The sequence below is a fragment of the Neovison vison genome, chromosome 3 (assembly GCF_020171115.1).
Source record: "Neovison vison isolate M4711 chromosome 3, ASM_NN_V1, whole genome shotgun sequence".
Taxonomy (NCBI): domain Eukaryota; kingdom Metazoa; phylum Chordata; class Mammalia; order Carnivora; family Mustelidae; genus Neogale; species Neogale vison.
Genome location: NC_058093.1, coordinates 128,047,139 through 128,063,621, shown reverse-complemented (window position 1 = coordinate 128,063,621; position 16,483 = coordinate 128,047,139). Strand labels below are relative to the sequence as shown.

Sequence of the window (16,483 nt, the reverse complement as noted above, 5' to 3'; positions counted from 1 at the left end):
GGACAGACAGAGCGAAGTCTGTGACCCCCATCCCAACTCAGACGAACATGGGACACAAACTACAAACTACGCACAGAGAGTAGACTACACACGCGAAGAATGGAAGAGAGGAAGAGGGAGACCGTTCTCAAGAATATCATTTTTCATCTCACTCTGTTAAATAAATAAATAAAATCTTAAAAAAAAAAAAAAAAAAAAGAATATCATTTTTCTGAGAAACACCTCACAGTCCAAACAGGGCAGGAACCCCCACGGGAACAGACTAGGAACAGAACACGGGAAGTGACAACGCCCTGTGTGACTAGAACGAAGGCCCTATTCCAGGGACATACCCCTCCCCCACGGACCCTCCCCAGAGGTTCTGAGAACAGGGAGGAACTCAGTGAGGTGGAATCTAGAGAGGAGGGGGGAGCCCGCTTGGCAGGGCTTGCACTGAAGACGGCTGGTGGATGCCCTCACCTCCCCGGGTAAGGTCTAGATTTTGTCCTCTGGGAAATGGAGGACTTGATAGCAGAGGAAATGCAACATATGTAAAATAATGTAATAAAACATAACATAATGTAACAAATGTAACATAAATTACATTTATGTTATGGAGGTCATCAGTCCTCAGAGTGGGAAATCTAGTCTGCCATAGACCAGAGTCCTAGTTTGGGGACTGTAAAATCCCCCCAAATTTGCTTGGGCAGCATGTCTGCTAGGATACTTTTTATTGTAAGTAATTTAAAGTCTGAATCAAACTGGCTTACTAAAGGGAAATTCTTGGCTCACACAACAGAAAAGCCCGGGGGTAGATCGGGGGACAGGTGGGTTGGAATCCAAGAGTGCAGCATCGACAGAGACCCGGTGCTTTCCAGTCTCTCCCCTTGGCTTCCCAAACTGATCCCATGTCTGATCTTCTCCAGCCTGGAAGACGTCTGCCAGGAGTCCCAGAGCCACCGCTCCTCATCTACAGACAGACGGATAAAGAGCAGCTCTTTCCCTATCCTTCCAAGCTGCACTCCCACAGCCCCATTCAGATCAGCCACCCTCCTGATCCCTGTCGCCCCGGTTTGGGGAGAGATTCTCACTGCTTCCTGAGCCCATCCCTGTGTGATCTGCGCTCACAGCTAGAGCTGAGTAGGGGTCTGCCAGAGTTCAAACAACATGGTCACCCAGGCCCGGGGAGGGTGAAGAAGACCTCAGTGAGATGAACGCAGTTTGCCACTTTTCTTCTCTAGTTACGCTTCCACGGAATGTTGGAAATAGAGGGTATGTAGGGTCTGCAGTCTTCTATCCTGCCTCGTAGGCCACCGTCAAAAAGTTTGATGTGGTATTTGCAGTGGGTGTCCTCCAAAAATCCGTGTCCACCCAAAACCTCAGCATGTGATCTGATTTGGAAATAAGGTTTTTGTAGATATAATGAACGAAGATGAGGTCATACTGGATTAGGGTAGGCACTAAACCAAGTGCGACTGGTGTCCTTGCAGGAAGAGAAGAGGACTCCTGACCCAGCAAGAGAGATGGCCACGTAAACATGGAGCCAGAGATCGGAGTTAAGGAGCTACAGGCCAAGGAACACCAAGGAAAGCCTAGCACGACCAGGAGCTGGACAAGGCAAGGAAGGATTCTCCCCCTGAGCCTTCAGCGAAAGAAGCATGGCCTGCCAACGCCTTGGCCTCAGACATCTTACCTCCAGAACCATGAGAGAACAAATATCTATTGTCTTAAGCCACTAAGTTTGTGGCATTTGTTATGGTAGACCTGGGAAACGAATAAAATATTTATCATGGGGATATTTTATCAATTAGGATTATGTTCAGCTGCAAGGACTAGAAACCCTTTAAAAATGTGGCTTAAAACTATGGAAAGAGCCCAGATGTCCACAGATTGATGAATGGATAAAGAAGATGTGGTCTCTATATACAATGGAATTTTACTCAGCCATCAGAAAGGATGAAATCTTGCAATTTTCAATAACATGGATGGAACTAGAGGGTATTACACTAATCGAAAGTAGTCAGAGAAGAACTATTATCATATGATTTCACTCATACGTGGAATTTAAGAAATAAAACAGATGAACATAGGGGAAAGGAAGGAAAAATAAAATAAGATAAAATCAGAGACAAGCAAACCGTAAGAGACTCTGAACTATAGAGAAAAAACTGAGGGTCGCTGGAGGGGAGGCAGGCAGGGGGATGGGCTAGATGGGGGATGGGCACTAAGGAGGGCACTCGTCCTGATGTGCACTGGGTGTTGTATGTAAGGGATGAATCACTAAATTCTACTCCTGAAACCAATAGGACACTATACATTAGCTTATTTGAATTTAAATGAAAACTTGGTTGGGGGAGGGGATGTGGCTTAAACAAGGTTATTTCCATATGTAATAAGGAGGTTTAAAATCAACAGTCAGGGACCATCACAGTGCTTCCAGTTGCCCTTGCAGACCTATGGTCCTCCTGTCTTCCGGCTCCGTCACCTTAACCATGAGGTGCAACACGGCACCGAGCCAGGGGAACGGCAGCATCGCCTTCTGCTCAGAAAACATTGTCTTTTTATTTGGAAACAATGTCTTCGACAGGGCCTTCTGCCTGTATCTCATTACCCTATATCGACCTCTAACATAGTAACCCGTGGCAGACAGTCACCCGTGTTGCTAGAGTCTAGGAAATGGAACGTTTTAACAAATGCGGGTCAAGGACAGCATTAGCCGCAGTACAGAAAGCTCACCTTGGTGTGGTGAAACTTCACTCAGGCTGCAGCAGGAAACTGTCGGAAAGTGAGTTAGTTGCAATCTTGTGTGTCTAATGGGTCTTGCAGCTGAACGTGGTTCCCCGGTCTCTTTGGCCCCTAGGAAGCTTAGAGTGAAATCCGACCCCCACCTACCATGTAAAGGTCCAATTAGCATTTGTTTCTGGGCTCCTCTTACCTGCTAGCTTCTCATGTTTATCCTTTGGCCAGACCACATTCAAGGGTTTATTTTGATCTTGGATATTATCCTGTATTTTTATAAACTGACGCAAGTCCTTCATCGCAGGATGGAAAGGAGAGACCGAGTGTGTGAGAGAGAATGAGAGCTCAGGGCAACAGCGTTTTCGGATGGGGGATAACGAAGTCTCTTTCGGATTTGCAAAGTTTTGAGATAACTATGGGCTACTGAGATAGCTTTGAGATAACTATGCGCTACTGAATAAGAAGAATATCGAGACTGGCTGAAGATTTGAAAAAGGCGAACAAGTGTCATGGGAGTGGCTCAGACCATCAAGGGAAATGGTAGTATGAAAACAGAAAAAAGATAAAAAAGAAAGGGATAAGGAGGTCTATAAATAAGGAGCATGAGATCCTTAATGATTTGAAGCTTCTGTCTGGATTCGGGAAGCACCTGCTCGCCCTGCCTGTCCTCATTGAAGTTTTCCTTCCAAGGAGACAGTCTGGCATCACCTGTCTCATGTTTGTGAGAATGTTTTGCTCTTCTTTCATCAGTTTCATTTAACTCTTTACAACAGATCCAACTCCCCAACTAAGGACAGAAGGGAAGAAACCATTATGAAATCAGTTAGCGCCCCCATACACGTCCTTTATCGGTAACTATTTGAAATTTGGCCCAAACAGAAGCATAAGACTGTGTCCCTAAGACAACCCACTTTCCATCTGCTCCTGAAACAGCCCTCGTAACACATCCTGGGGTTTAGACAAGAAGTCATTTTATGTCATTCCCTAATGAATCCTGGAATCAAACCTAGCTGGTTTCCAAAATGAAGACCATATCCGATTGCTGCTGTCTTGTCCCTTCACACTTTGTGCGTGCACTCCTATTTTCACTGAGAACACTCGGCAGACAACATTGGTGTCTGCCCATATCCCCTCACTCCCACCAAGTGAGTGCCGTTACCTGGTATTAACTGCCAGCACCTGTGGATATTGGCAAGCCACGGTCACAGTTTCCGAGCACACACCCCTCCCCCCAGCTTCTGCCATTTGGAAACCGTAACTGTTTTCTATGCCTGCCATAACAAATCCCTACAAACTTAATGGCTTAAAACAACACAAATCTCTTACCTTATAGTTCTGTAAACATCATTAGCCCAACATGGGTCTCACCAGGTTCAAATCAAGGTGTCAGTGGCCTTGCAATCTCATCTGTGGACTCGAAGGGGCGATCTGTAACCTTGCTCATTTGATAGGGAACGCACCGAATGTGCAGAGTGCTTTGGGTCCTACAGAACATTTTAACAGTATTTGTTCTTCCAATCCATGAGCATGGGACATTTTCCAATTTCTTTGTGGCATCTTCATTTTCTTTCATGAGTGTTCCAACTTTTCAGGGTACGGATCTTCTTTACTTCTTTGGTTTGATCTTAGGGTTTGGGGAGTCATTGTAAATGGGATCCATCCTTGATTTCTCTTTCTGCTGCTTCGTGACCGGTGTATAGAAATGCAACAGATTTCTGTATGTTGATTTTGTATCCTGTGACTTTACTGAATTCATGTGTCAGTTCTAGCAGGCTTTTTTGGTAGAGTCTTTCAAGTTTTCTATATAGAGTATCATAGGGAAAATTTGACCTCTTCCTTATTGATTTGGAGGCCTTTCATTTCTTTTTGTTGTCTGACTGCCGAGGCCCTGCTCACTTGGGAAGTAGGCAAATTCAATTCCTTGCCGTTACAGGACCAAGGTCACTGTTCCCTTGCTGGCTGTCATTTGGGGGCCATTCCCAGTTTCCTGGAGTCGTTCTCACTCCTTGGAGCCCTGCCTCTGTCCTCAAAGCCAGCAATGTGGGTTAGACCCTCTCCCTTTGAGTCTCAGCTCCTTCTTCCAACATCTCGGTCTGACCCAGCTGGTAAGGCCTCTCCACTTTCAAGGACTCTGTGATGAACGTCGCCCAGTGTCAGGCATCTCTTAAGTAGGAACATCTGGGTTGAAACCCAGGTATTTCAGCTACTGAGGCTGGGCCCTTAACCACTCCAAGATAATGCTTCTGTAACAAAACTCACTTGAAACAAAGAGAAAACAATGTCATGTGGAGACAGTGGGAAAGTGGGGCAAAAATCAGTCTACCGATGCTGCCTTTCCTTAAAATGGTGATATTTGATTTATTACGGATATTTTTAATTAATTTTGATTTCTAAAAATATTTCATAGAAATGTTATCTCAATCACCATGTTTTTAACCCCCCTACAGTGTATGCCGGAGGTGAGGGCCTCACTCTCTTCCCCAGGGCTCAGACAGAAAAAAGCACAGGGCTGATTGCCCTTTATGGGAACCTGTGTTTACAAACCCTTTCCCAGATCCAGATGCAAACTTTGCTTAAAAGAAAAAAATGATGCCGTATGAAAGAAAGTAAGGAAAGGGAACCAAAGCTGCTCATAATATTCTAAAACACACGAAGCAATAAATCTTATCTTTGTCTTTTCCATTGGTCCTGAGGAGAAAGAAGAAGAAGACAAGACCCGTTCTTTTCCTAATGAAAGTGGCAGCATTATCTCACCTTTCAGGAAATCACCAAAGAAGTTCGGAACCTCATTGGGTCAGAAGGGGGAGCTCTAGGTTTTTAGTTCTGTTTCCCCAGCCCCTCCGGCTTTGGGGGTTTGTTTCTTGTTTTGTAAACATAGGAACAGTGTTAAGGATTCTATATAATAAAAGGTCAACTCACTGAGTTGGTTACAGCATTGGGGCTGGAAGCACCTGTCTTTTGCATTCCGTCCCTTCCCCAGGCGGTTTCACTCCGGTTGGCCGACTACCGTTTTGCCAGGTAAGCCGATGGTCATCTTGGGAAAAGCTCAGTATTTACAGAGCCTTAAAATAACGCTTTAACCCTTTGGGGCCACTAGAGGGCCACGGACACCCACTGTAAGGAATTTCAGGCTCCAGAAATGTAATAAATTGGTAATCATTTACAAAGACATTCTTTTAAGACAGGTTCTTTGGGTTAGTCTTCTAAAGATAGCCATTTCTTTAGTATTCATTTGCATAGGATTAATTTGAATTTCAAGGTCACCTAGAAAGTCCAATGAAATTTAAGGTAAAAAACTGGTGACACGGCTTTCACAGATGGAACGGTATTTAACTGTCTCAGCCAAAATTCTGTTCCATAGGAATCTGTCCTTGACAGCGAGGCCACCACTGACAAAGATCCTTGTCTTCGAGAACTGACAAATTCGAAGCGTGACTAGTTCATGACAGTACTGGGTGGTGTCAGAGCAGAGCCTTGCCCAGGACAACGGGGTGCTGGCCAGGCTGTACTTGGCATTTCGGGGATCAAGGGGTTTAGCTGAAGGCGTGGAGCACAAGGGAGGATGACTGGGACACACAGCGTTTAATATGACAAGTGAGGCGATCTCTGTCCCCCTTAGGCTTTTATGGCTTGAGATCTAGGAAGTCCAGAATCAGTCCCGCACTCTCCTAAAGAGAAGATTGTGTTCACTGTTGGATTCATCAGAGAAAACAAAGAAACAGGGGAAACCCCCCAAACCTGACCACCTTTGAAATCTAAAGTTACCTACCAAAGGTCACTGTGATGTTTTTCCCCCGAGGAACTTAATTTCTTTAAAACCCTTTAAAAGATATTTTTTGAAAGATTTTATATACTTATTTATTTGATAGATTGAGAGAGAGAGCACAAATTGGGGGAGCAACAAGCAGAGAGAGAAGTGATTTCCCGCTGAGCAGAGAGCCCAATACGGGGCTCAATCCCAGGACCCTGAGATCATGACTTGGCCAAAGGCAGACGCTTAACCTACTGAGCCACCCAGGCACCCCTTTAAAGATATTTTTAATTTTAGGAAGGGTGAAAAAAATCTATCTTCTCCAAAAGCCATGCTGTGTCGCCTGGTCAGGGAACACTCCTGGCCGCCTGCTTTGAGGAGGTGTGTCCCTAGGCCTCCTCCTACCTGGTGAAGCAGGATCTGTCTTTTCCATTTTGTACGAAGGGGACGTGAAGGAGTCACCAAATAAGGGCAGAGTGTGAGCCCGAAAGTTCTTGCCAGTCCAAAGTTCTGAACACTACCCTTTGTCCCTTGAGCAGAGAGCAAGCAGTCCAGGGACATCTGAGCCCCATGGGCCAGCTCCCCAGATCGCAAACCAGGCATAAATCCACTGGATGTAGCATCCGCCTGAAGACAAGTGTCTGACACCCGCTGACACTCCCTGTCACCTGTCGGAGCGGAGGGGCTGAGGTGGTGGGCACGACAGGGGACACACCGCAGCTCCAAACCCCTTGCCTGGGACAACGCAGACCCCCAGCAAAGGGAGAGGAGAAAAGCCAGGCCCAGAGGGGGACCGTGGGCATCATGCTTAGGAAAGGCTGATGAAGCCAAGTGGGGCCGGGAGTGTGGGGGCCAGACGGCGCGGGGGCACCCTGCAGTAGTACCCTGAGTGGGGCTGCACTCTGGGGCTCGGCCCGTGGGCGGGAAGGGCCCGCGATCGGAGCAGCAGGTTCCCGTGGAAGGGCACGTGGAAGAGGATGAGGAGGAGGAGAGAGGAGACGGGGACGAGGGCCCACCACGACAGGAAGGCGGCTTGGAGGACCCAGATGGCTCCGTGGGCCGCCTCCAGCCCTTGTGGTGAGGCCCAGACCAAGGGTCTCCAGGAGCCAGGCCTGGGGGAGCGTGTTCATTCACACAGATGAGCAGGCAGCGCTCGTGCTCAGATAATGGCAGTGACAGGGACATGGAGGGACGCACCCCCACCCTGTGGGAACCCGGCCCAGCTGCGGGGCACAGGCTCAGAGGCCATGGCCTCCTCCCCCTGCCTCCGACAGTGGAGTCATGGGCCTGGCAGGAAGGGGCACCTGAGCGGGCGCTGGGGCTGCAGGTGGGGCCTCCTGCCCACAGACCCTGCCAAGAGGGGAGGCCCCAGAAAGGAAGTCAACAGCGGGTTCCCCTGTGGTACCCCAGACTGTCTCTGAGACCCTCCGTGCCCGCTGGGGCTTGCGGACAGAATGACGGGAGTTCTGATGGGAGCTGGAGTCCCCAAGAGGGGGCCAGGGGGCAGGAAGAGGGTGAGCGAGGCCCAGCTGACTCATCGTAGGGAGAGTTCTCTGACCGCCGCGCAAAGGATGAGCTGACGCCGTAAGTCCCTTAAAGGCTGTCCCCACCTGAGCCCGGTGTGTCCTTCTGACCCTCCACAGTCAGCGCAGGGCCTGGCACCAAAGGGAAAGGGATGCCGCGCTTCAGGCAGGGCTGGAGCAGGAGGCCGGCTGGGACAAGGTGGCCAAGGTCCAGGTGAGGAGCAGAGGCTGAACTAAGGCCACAGCCTGGACATCCCGCCCGGAGAGAAGACACGTCCCAGGAGTAACATCAGTGGGCTGCGGCTTCAAATGACCAGGACGGTTAGGGTGGAAGCAGATCTGGAAACAGCGGCAGGTTTGCGAACCTGGACGGCACGGGGCCAGCTGTCACAGAAGAGCTCGATCTGGAAGCGACGGAAGGTGGGGGCGTCGGAAAGAAGCGAATACGACGGAGTAAAAGGCTTGAAGATGACGCATGTCTGCCCGGCACACATCGGCTGGGGCCCCGCCGGCTGGATAGGTCTATGCTGAGGCTCCATCCCGGGAGAGCCGGGGTTGAGCTGCTGAGCCCACAGGCACGGCCGGTGAGCCGCACACCAGCTGGGAACGACAGTCGCACACGTGCAGGGCTCTGCAAACCGGCAGTCTGCCACCTCCACACTTAGAGACATCAAATCTCGCTTACGCCTCTACCCTGCTCTTGACAGAGAGAAGTTGGGCTGCAGAAAGCTGAGTTTGGCTCGCCCCCCTCTGGCCACGTTCACGACGGCTGAGACTTGGCTAATACTTGACGGGCATCTTATGAGAGGGGAAGCAAACGGCTGCCAGCGAGGAAAACTTGGTGCTCACAACGAGAGGTGGAGATGGACTTGCATAGAGTTTACATGCCAAGGTTAAAAATAGCATCCTTGGGGCATCCGGATGGCTCAGTCGGTGAATCTTCTGCTTTGGCTCAGGTCATGATCCTAGGGTCCTGGGACCGAGTCCTGCATTGGGCTCCTTGCTCAGTCAGCAGCCTGCTTCTCCCTGCCCTGCTGCTGCTCCCCCTGCTTTTGCTCTCTCTCTCTCTCTCTCTGACAAATAAATAAAATCTCGGGGGGAAAATAGCATCCTTATTCTTTTAAAGGTGAGATCTTTTCTCCTGGGATATTTTTCTCTTTAATTTTGAATTTCATCTATTTGTCTTCATTTTGGTGCAACCAAGTCCCAAGAAGAGGCTCACAACCTCCAAAAATATTTCAAATATTAAGAAGGACACGGCAGAATCGGAACAGCCTTCTGTATATGGAGCTCGGAGATCGCCGGTCTGTCGTGGAGGCGAAGGGTCCATAACTGACAAAACCAGGACGCAGAGCTCTCGCTTCCAAATGCCGGTCCCCCGTGCTCTGCACGCCAGACACAAAGTGACGGCCACCACCGATGTCAGAGCCGGTGAGCCATCGACAAGAGGCCTCTGTAAGGTCCGAATGACGAGGGAGGGGGACCAGTCATCCTTTCTCTATGCCGCTCCTTTCAGAGTGTGTGAGTGAAGGTTTCTACCGACGGGAGAGGGAATCCCGAGGTCCAAGCAGAGGGGGGAAGGCCGACCCGCGGGTCTGGAGGCCGTCAGACAACCGGAGTTACAGAAACCTGAAGATTCCACTGTGAGTAGTTAGCTTGGACGAGGAGAAGGAAACAGAAGTGGGCTCGTGTGCCAAGCTCTGTCCATATGCAGCCTCGTGGCTGTGGGGAGCAGCAGCCCTGCAGTTCTCAGCTGTGAGCCCTGGAGTGAGTTCCCCGATCTCCGGCTCGCCCTGCTGCCGGCCTGTAAGCCGGGGGTACCACGGCGCCGTCCTCAGATCCTCGTGGGAAGTCTCGTGGGAAGGATAAAGATGTGGGGGCGAGACACACCGGCCTCCAGGTGCCCCGCAGGCAGGCAGAGCTCCCTGAAGGCTGACGACTGTGATTATTATCTGCTCCCAGGGAAGAGAAGGGAGACCCAACCCGTCACATGCTACGTGCAATTAAGAAGGACTTTGCGACAGTCAGCATGAGTAGGTGAGAAAGGCCTGTTTGGGGACAACAGCCTTCTTCCACAACCATCACGCCTTGTGGTACTGGTACCTGGGCTCAGAGCACAAGCCCGTGGTGTGGGAAGAAGATCAGAAAGAAGCGGGTCCTGCCTGCCCTGCAGGACGGGAGCAAGGAGGGGGCTCACAGATGTGGGGGGCACTCGGCAGACGGGGTGGGGCTCCGTCCGGCTGCCGCCTTCTGCCCTGGTCCAGCGGCCACGCCTGCACCACGCGGGCCACCAGCCACCTTCTCCCCACAGGAGCACGATGCTTGCGTGGTCTTCCCTGCGGCCGGGGGCCGGGGGCGGGGGCGGGGGGCGGGGGCCGGGGGCGGGGGCCGGGGGGCAGGGGTGGAAAGTGCCGCTACTATCTCTGTCAACAGAATTCAAAGCGCTGATCTCCCTGTTTCCTCCTTGAGTGCCTGCTGTTAGGGGGTGCTCGGTTTAGCCGAAGTCCATGAGGGGTCCATGGGGGGGGGCGGGGAACTTTAGAAAAATTAAAACTTGGGGGTTGATGCATTATCCCGGTTACTGACACGAGGAACAGGGAAGGAGAATGGGAAGTTCATCAGGAAAAAATCCCCACTTCTGTCGTTTAGAACGAAACCCGCGCGGCGGGCCCCAGGGGCCAGGAGGTCAGAGTGCGGTTTGCTGAGTGAGTCCGATGGGCCGCGCCGCTTCCTGTCCCCCGCGGGCTCAACAGCGCGGACACAGCGTGAAAGGCTCTTGGGTTTAAGTCTCCCTTTGTCTCCCAACTCTCGCACGATTTCTCTTTCTCTTCCAAGAATCTGGAATCCGCCCCAGTGTGAACTGGGACGCCGGGCTGAGCGCCGGACCCGGGGACTAGGGCCCGCTTACTCCGTGGCCCGCGAGCCTGCGGGGTCCGGGGCTGCGTCTCCCCGCGGACCGCGCTCCGCGCGTGTGGCCGGGGCACCGCGGGGCGGGCGGCTCTCACCAGCCAGGCGTCCTAGGAGGGCCCTCGGGCTCGGCTTGCCCGGGAGGACGTACGGCGTCTTCGGTGCCACGAACGCCGCGGGGGCCGCGCTGAGTCTGCCGTGGGGCATCGCGCGGGGCCGCGCCGCGCGGGCGGAGGCAGGGCGCAGGGGTGCGGGCGGGCGAGGCCAGGCTCCAGCCTGGCGCGGGGGGAGGACGCCCTCGCGGACGGGCCGAACTGGCTCTGAGTCCTGCTTCTGCCGCGGCGCAAACTAAAGCCCGAAGCCGGACTTCGCTGCCTCCGCGTCTGTAAAACGATGGTCGTCGTTGGGCGTTAGTTCCGTCCCCGCGACAGACTCGCGGTTGGGGCGTCGTTTGGACGCGGAGTCCTTGCAGCTGGATCCGTATGGAAAGGACGACACGCACGCGGGGTTCGGGGGGCCTCCCGGCCCCGTGGGCAGAGAAGGTCGAGCTTGGAGGGCTGTGTCCACACGGCAGGAAACACTCAGAGACTCCCGCAAGGCCAGGAGCTCGAAGAGACAAGGAAGGACCCTCCCGCCCACCGCCCAGAGCCTCCCTGCTAATGCCCTGATGCGGGGATTGTGTCCTCCGGAACCAGGCAAGAACGAGCGTCTGCTGCTTACACACCCGCCTGGGACATTCTGTGACGGCGGCCCTGAGAAACGCTACAGTAGTGTGTCCTGGTCCGCGAGCTGCTCACGGGGATTGAGTGAGATTGTGTAACAAAATGTTTATTAAAATGTGTCGGATATCGTCTGTCCCTTTCCTTCCTCTTCCCCGGGGGAGTGGCAGGGTCAGTGCGTTCAGGAAGGAGCTTGAGGGCCCTGCTGTCATCTGAGAACCCAAGGGGGAGCGGTACTGGGATTGTTGCTCAGTCGGCTTTTCAATGCACGGCCCAGTTCACAGGCTGCAGCCTACGTCTCCCTTGTGCCTGGCCTTACCGGGAAGAGTCTAGGTCCCCGCTGGGGGCCGGATGCCTCCACTGGCCCAAGTCCCAGCCAGCGTGGCCCCAAAGTCTGGGCAGGAGCAGAAGGCTGTGGCCCCAGCTGAGTGTCCCCATCAGGGATGGCAAAGGGACCTGCGGCCAGCCTCCCCCCAGCCCTCCGGTGACTCACACAGGCCAGACGATCTCCAAACACCCCCTGAGCTCTGTCCTCCTAAATTTCATGACACAGGGTCCAGGAACCCCAAGGTGCTAGCAGCTCAAGGGTTGTGTTGTTTCCACAAAAACTTCTCGCAATCAGGTTAATATTTGACGCCTCATTCTAGTGAACCCTCTGTGCTTGCGAGAGCTCGGCATCTGCCGGAGATCGTGTACGCTGTTTGTCGTGGGTTCAGCAAGGCTCCGGTCCCAGGAACGAAGTCAAGGTCTGAGGAGACAGAGAGAGAAGGCCTTTCCAGAGCGCCCACGTGCCTTCCTGCGGGCACTACAAGACGAGGGGTGGTGACCTGTCCGTGTCCCTCTAGCGGAGAGCCCAGGGGAGCACAGCCCTGACCTGAAGGGGGATCTGGCCGGAGGGGGCACAGAAGACCGTCCTCTGAGAGGGAAGGGCAGAGGCAGTGAAATCAGCGCAAAGTTGACAGGTCACTGTGGAGAGAAGCCGGATGAGTAGCCTGCCTCTGACCTCGGGTGCGGTCCCAGGGCCAGGAAACCCGTTAGGGCTTGAATTGTATGTCCCCCAAATTCATTGGGGGGGACCCAGAATGTGACTATAGTTAGAAATCTGGTTGGTGAGACATAATGAACTACGGTGAGGTCACGCTGCAGTGGGGTGGCCTGTAATTCAACATGAGTGTCCTGATAAAACAGAAACATTTGGACGCAAGTCCATGCACGCACCAGGGAGAACGCATGTGAACACGGAGGCCGGGATCAGGGAGATGCTGGAACTGAGGAACCACAGACACTGTGAGGGAAGCCGTGAGGCTGGGAAGAGCCCAGGGACAGAGTCGTGTCCCCCCTCCCACCCCATGCTTGGAAGGAACCAGTCATGCGGACCCCTTTCTCTCGCAGCTCTGGCCTCCTGGACTGGCAAAGAGATTCCTGTGGTTCGAGCTGTGCAGTCCGAGATCCCGCGGCCCAGCGACACCAGGAAGCCAGTGCGGGGTCATCCCAGCCACGGAGCAGGAGATGCAGCCCCGCAGGGCTACCGGGAAGACAGGAGGGTGGCGGACGGGGCAGCCAGTGACCCGCAGACTCCGGCACACTCGCTGCGGTGCGGCTGGAGGAGGCCCCGCCTTCTCCGTCAAGTCCCCACAAGCGCCACACAGTTGTGGTCTCTGTGGCAAAGCCAAGCTTGGGGGCTCCAGCAGCCGTGGAAGGGATCCTCAGGGTGATCGGCCTAAGACAGCAAGAGCTGGCCGCCGCGGTGCTGAGTCCCCTGCGCCCGGCCACGCACTGTATGTTCCCCACACCCCTCTCCAAAAGGGAAAGCCAAGGGTGCAGGGGGGCCCCGCGTGGGAGCCCTGTGACCTGTGGCGCAGGAATCTGAGTTAGCGGAAGGGAGTGGCCCTGTGTAAAAAGAGGGGCCAGAGGATGTGGGGGGCACAGCCCCCAGAGGAGCTGACTGCCATGGCGGGGGCAGCAGGGCAAATGTGGGGTGCAGGGAGAGCTCCCCATTGCAAGCTCTGCTTCAGAACGCAGAGAGAAATAGGATGACACAAACATCAGTCATTCGATGACAGGATGCTCAGGGACCATCTGCACTGACCCCGAAGGCTGAAGATAGAAGTGCCCAACTTATGTTCAAATGCAAACATGCCCGACTGTAGAAGGTACTAGTGAAATCAACTCATGTATCAGGAAATAATTGTAGTTTGTTGTCACTGAACCATTAAATCACTTAAAATGGTGAAACGCTCCCCAAAAGTTTCTCTCATGAACAAGTCATGAGAGTTGTTGCACAATTCAGTTACTGAGATTCAGGCAACAGACCCGTTCCTGCAGAGGATGCCTTTGCTTTCTGGACTCCATGCACTGCTGAGTTTTTATTAAAAAAATAAAAAATATACCCAAATGACTTGGACATCTATGTCCCTCTAACCTTTGAAAAACTGATAGGGACTCTTCTTTTTTTTTTTAAACGTAGGCTCTATACCCAATGTGGGGCTTGAACTCATAACCCTGAGATTAAGAGTTGCATGCTTTTCTGACGGAGCCAGCCACATGCCTCAGGTCCCTCTAAGTTTTGAAATGGTTGAATCAAATATCAGCCTGAGAAGAATGTTCGCATCAATCTATGTACCAGGAAAAAAAATCAAGTACATTCTGAGAATATTTCTGAAAGTGACAGGTTCAAGAAGGAGAAGTTTAAACTCCTTATGTCACTTCAGAAAACAGTGTATTTAAAATGTAATTGGATAGTTGACGAATATGGAAATAGTTTCCTGCCAATGGCAGGATTTCCTTCTTTCTCATGGCTGAATAACTCTCCACCGTACAGTTACCCCATTTTCCTTATCTACTCACCCGCTGATGGACATTAGCTGCTTCGTGTCTTGACCACGGTGCGCGGGGTGGGGGGGCGGCGGGGCACGGATGATCCTTCCATGCCCTGATTTCATTTCCTTTGAGTATGTACCAGAAGTGGGATCGCTAGATCACACCGTATTTCTAATTTTTAATTTTTTGAGGAAACTCCATACTGTTTTCCACAGCAGCTGCACCAATTAATGTTCCCACCAACGGGGCACAAGCCTTCTCATTTCTCCACATCCTCGCGGACGCTGGTGGCTTCTTGTGTTTTTGAGTTTGGCCGCTGTGACAGGCGCGAGGGGATGACTCGCCGTGGCTCTGAGGTGCGTTTCGCCGATGGCGAGTGATGCGGGGGGCATCCTTTCCTGTCTTATGTCAACAGTAACATGGGCGGACATTGAGCGCATTCTGCTGAGTGGACTAAGTCGGACGGAGGGAGACGGATGCCGTAGAGAGTTACTTACCTGTGGAATCTACAAAAAAATTAGACTTAAAGGAACAGAGGGCAGAAAAGGGGCTATGGCTGGGGGGGGGTCCAAACTTACCCCCACTAGATGGAGAAGGCCTGAGGATCTCATGTACAACGCGGTGACTATAGTTGATAACGTGGTACTGCATGATCGGAATTTGCTAAGAGGGTGAGACTTCAGTGTTCTCTGCAGAAACACAGAAGGTACACGTGGGATGGCCAACCAGATGGGGCCCCTTTCGCACTGTGTGTGTACATCAAATCACCACAATGCACACTTCAAACATCTTAGAATTTTATATGTCGATTTTTACCTCGATATAGCTGAAGTTGAAAAAAGTTGTTTTTAAAATGTTCTTGGTCTACATGAAGAAGGATTTTTTACACTAGGAGATGTGTCAGGGCGGGGAGAAAGTTAGCTGCGCGGATCCAAGAGGAAGGAGAACCAGGAGGTGCGGCTCCGTGGTCCGGGTGCTGCAGGTGTGAGGAGCACGGCTGCCAGAGGACGCGTCTTAGAAACTCGGCTGCTGCCCTCCCTTCTCGGGCCCCCTACTCACCTTCTATCGGCTAAGTCAGGATGCTACTCGGGAATAAACTGACCTTGTACTTGAGAAATTAATCTCGTGTGGGTCAGACCTTTTACTGAGCATCCAACGTCAGAAATCAAGTTTAAACGTAAAAAAAAAAAAAAAATTAACTGCCCCTGGAATCCAAAAGAGGTTTCAGGAGCCAAATGTGAGGACGGCCGCCGATGCAGCTGGGCCTCAAGAATGCGCAGAGGCGGCCTTGACACCTGCAGCAATCTTCCCTCTGTAGTTCTCTCTGTTCTCTCGAAGCAGCTGGCTCCCTTCCCTTCTCAGAAACGGCAGCAGCTCTCTGGCGTCTCAGCCCACGGCCTCTGTGCTCAGGGCCGGGCTCCCCTCAGCTCGACCGCAGAAAGTCCCTGGAGATAACCACCCCCAGACCATCTGCTGGGGTCTGAGCAGAAATCCAATGTCACCCCAGAGCTCTGTGACGGGAGTTGGGATTGCCAGGGCCAGGGGGAGCCATGCCCGAGGTCAGGGGCAAGTCAGCGGGTGGGGGGCCAAGAGGAGGTGACACGGTTCTCACCAAGCAACACACAGACATCCGTCACAGCCGGAGCCGGTGGCAGGAGTCACCTCCCCAAGGTGTGATCAGCTCCTTTAGACCCTGGACTAGGCTAAAATGTCAAGAAGTCTTCACACCCAGTCTGTCTGCAACAGCTCCGAGTCTTGCCCATCACATCAAGACCAAGACGGGATCGCCTTCTCCCCATTTCACTGCAGCACTGGAAGTAACAGAACCTCAGTGTTGAATCCGCATCCGGCCAGTATCCAGATGACAAGTAAGCGGCCTGGGGAGGTGTGTGTTTCTTTAAGACAACATCCTGGGGTCAGAACATACATACCTCAGTCTTCCTCGCTGTTTAATCTAGAGGACTCGGGCTTGACGTCAGCCATGCGGAAACACCTTTCCCTCGACGGCTGCTGACAGGCGCGCCCAGCTTTACTGCAGGTGCTGT

The 16,483-nt window shown here is 52.5% G+C and overlaps 1 long non-coding RNA gene across 1 annotated transcript; it reads right to left on the bottom strand.

Annotated features, from left to right (window-relative positions):
- Positions 1-14,472: 14,472 nt before the first annotated feature.
- Positions 14,473-15,854, bottom strand: LOC122901891. The gene is made up of 3 exons (XR_006383702.1): positions 15,017-15,854; positions 14,936-14,944; positions 14,473-14,840 (listed from the first exon to the last, which is right to left on the bottom strand). It is a non-coding gene; the product is annotated as an uncharacterized LOC122901891 (long non-coding RNA).
- Positions 15,855-16,483: the final 629 nt, after the last annotated feature.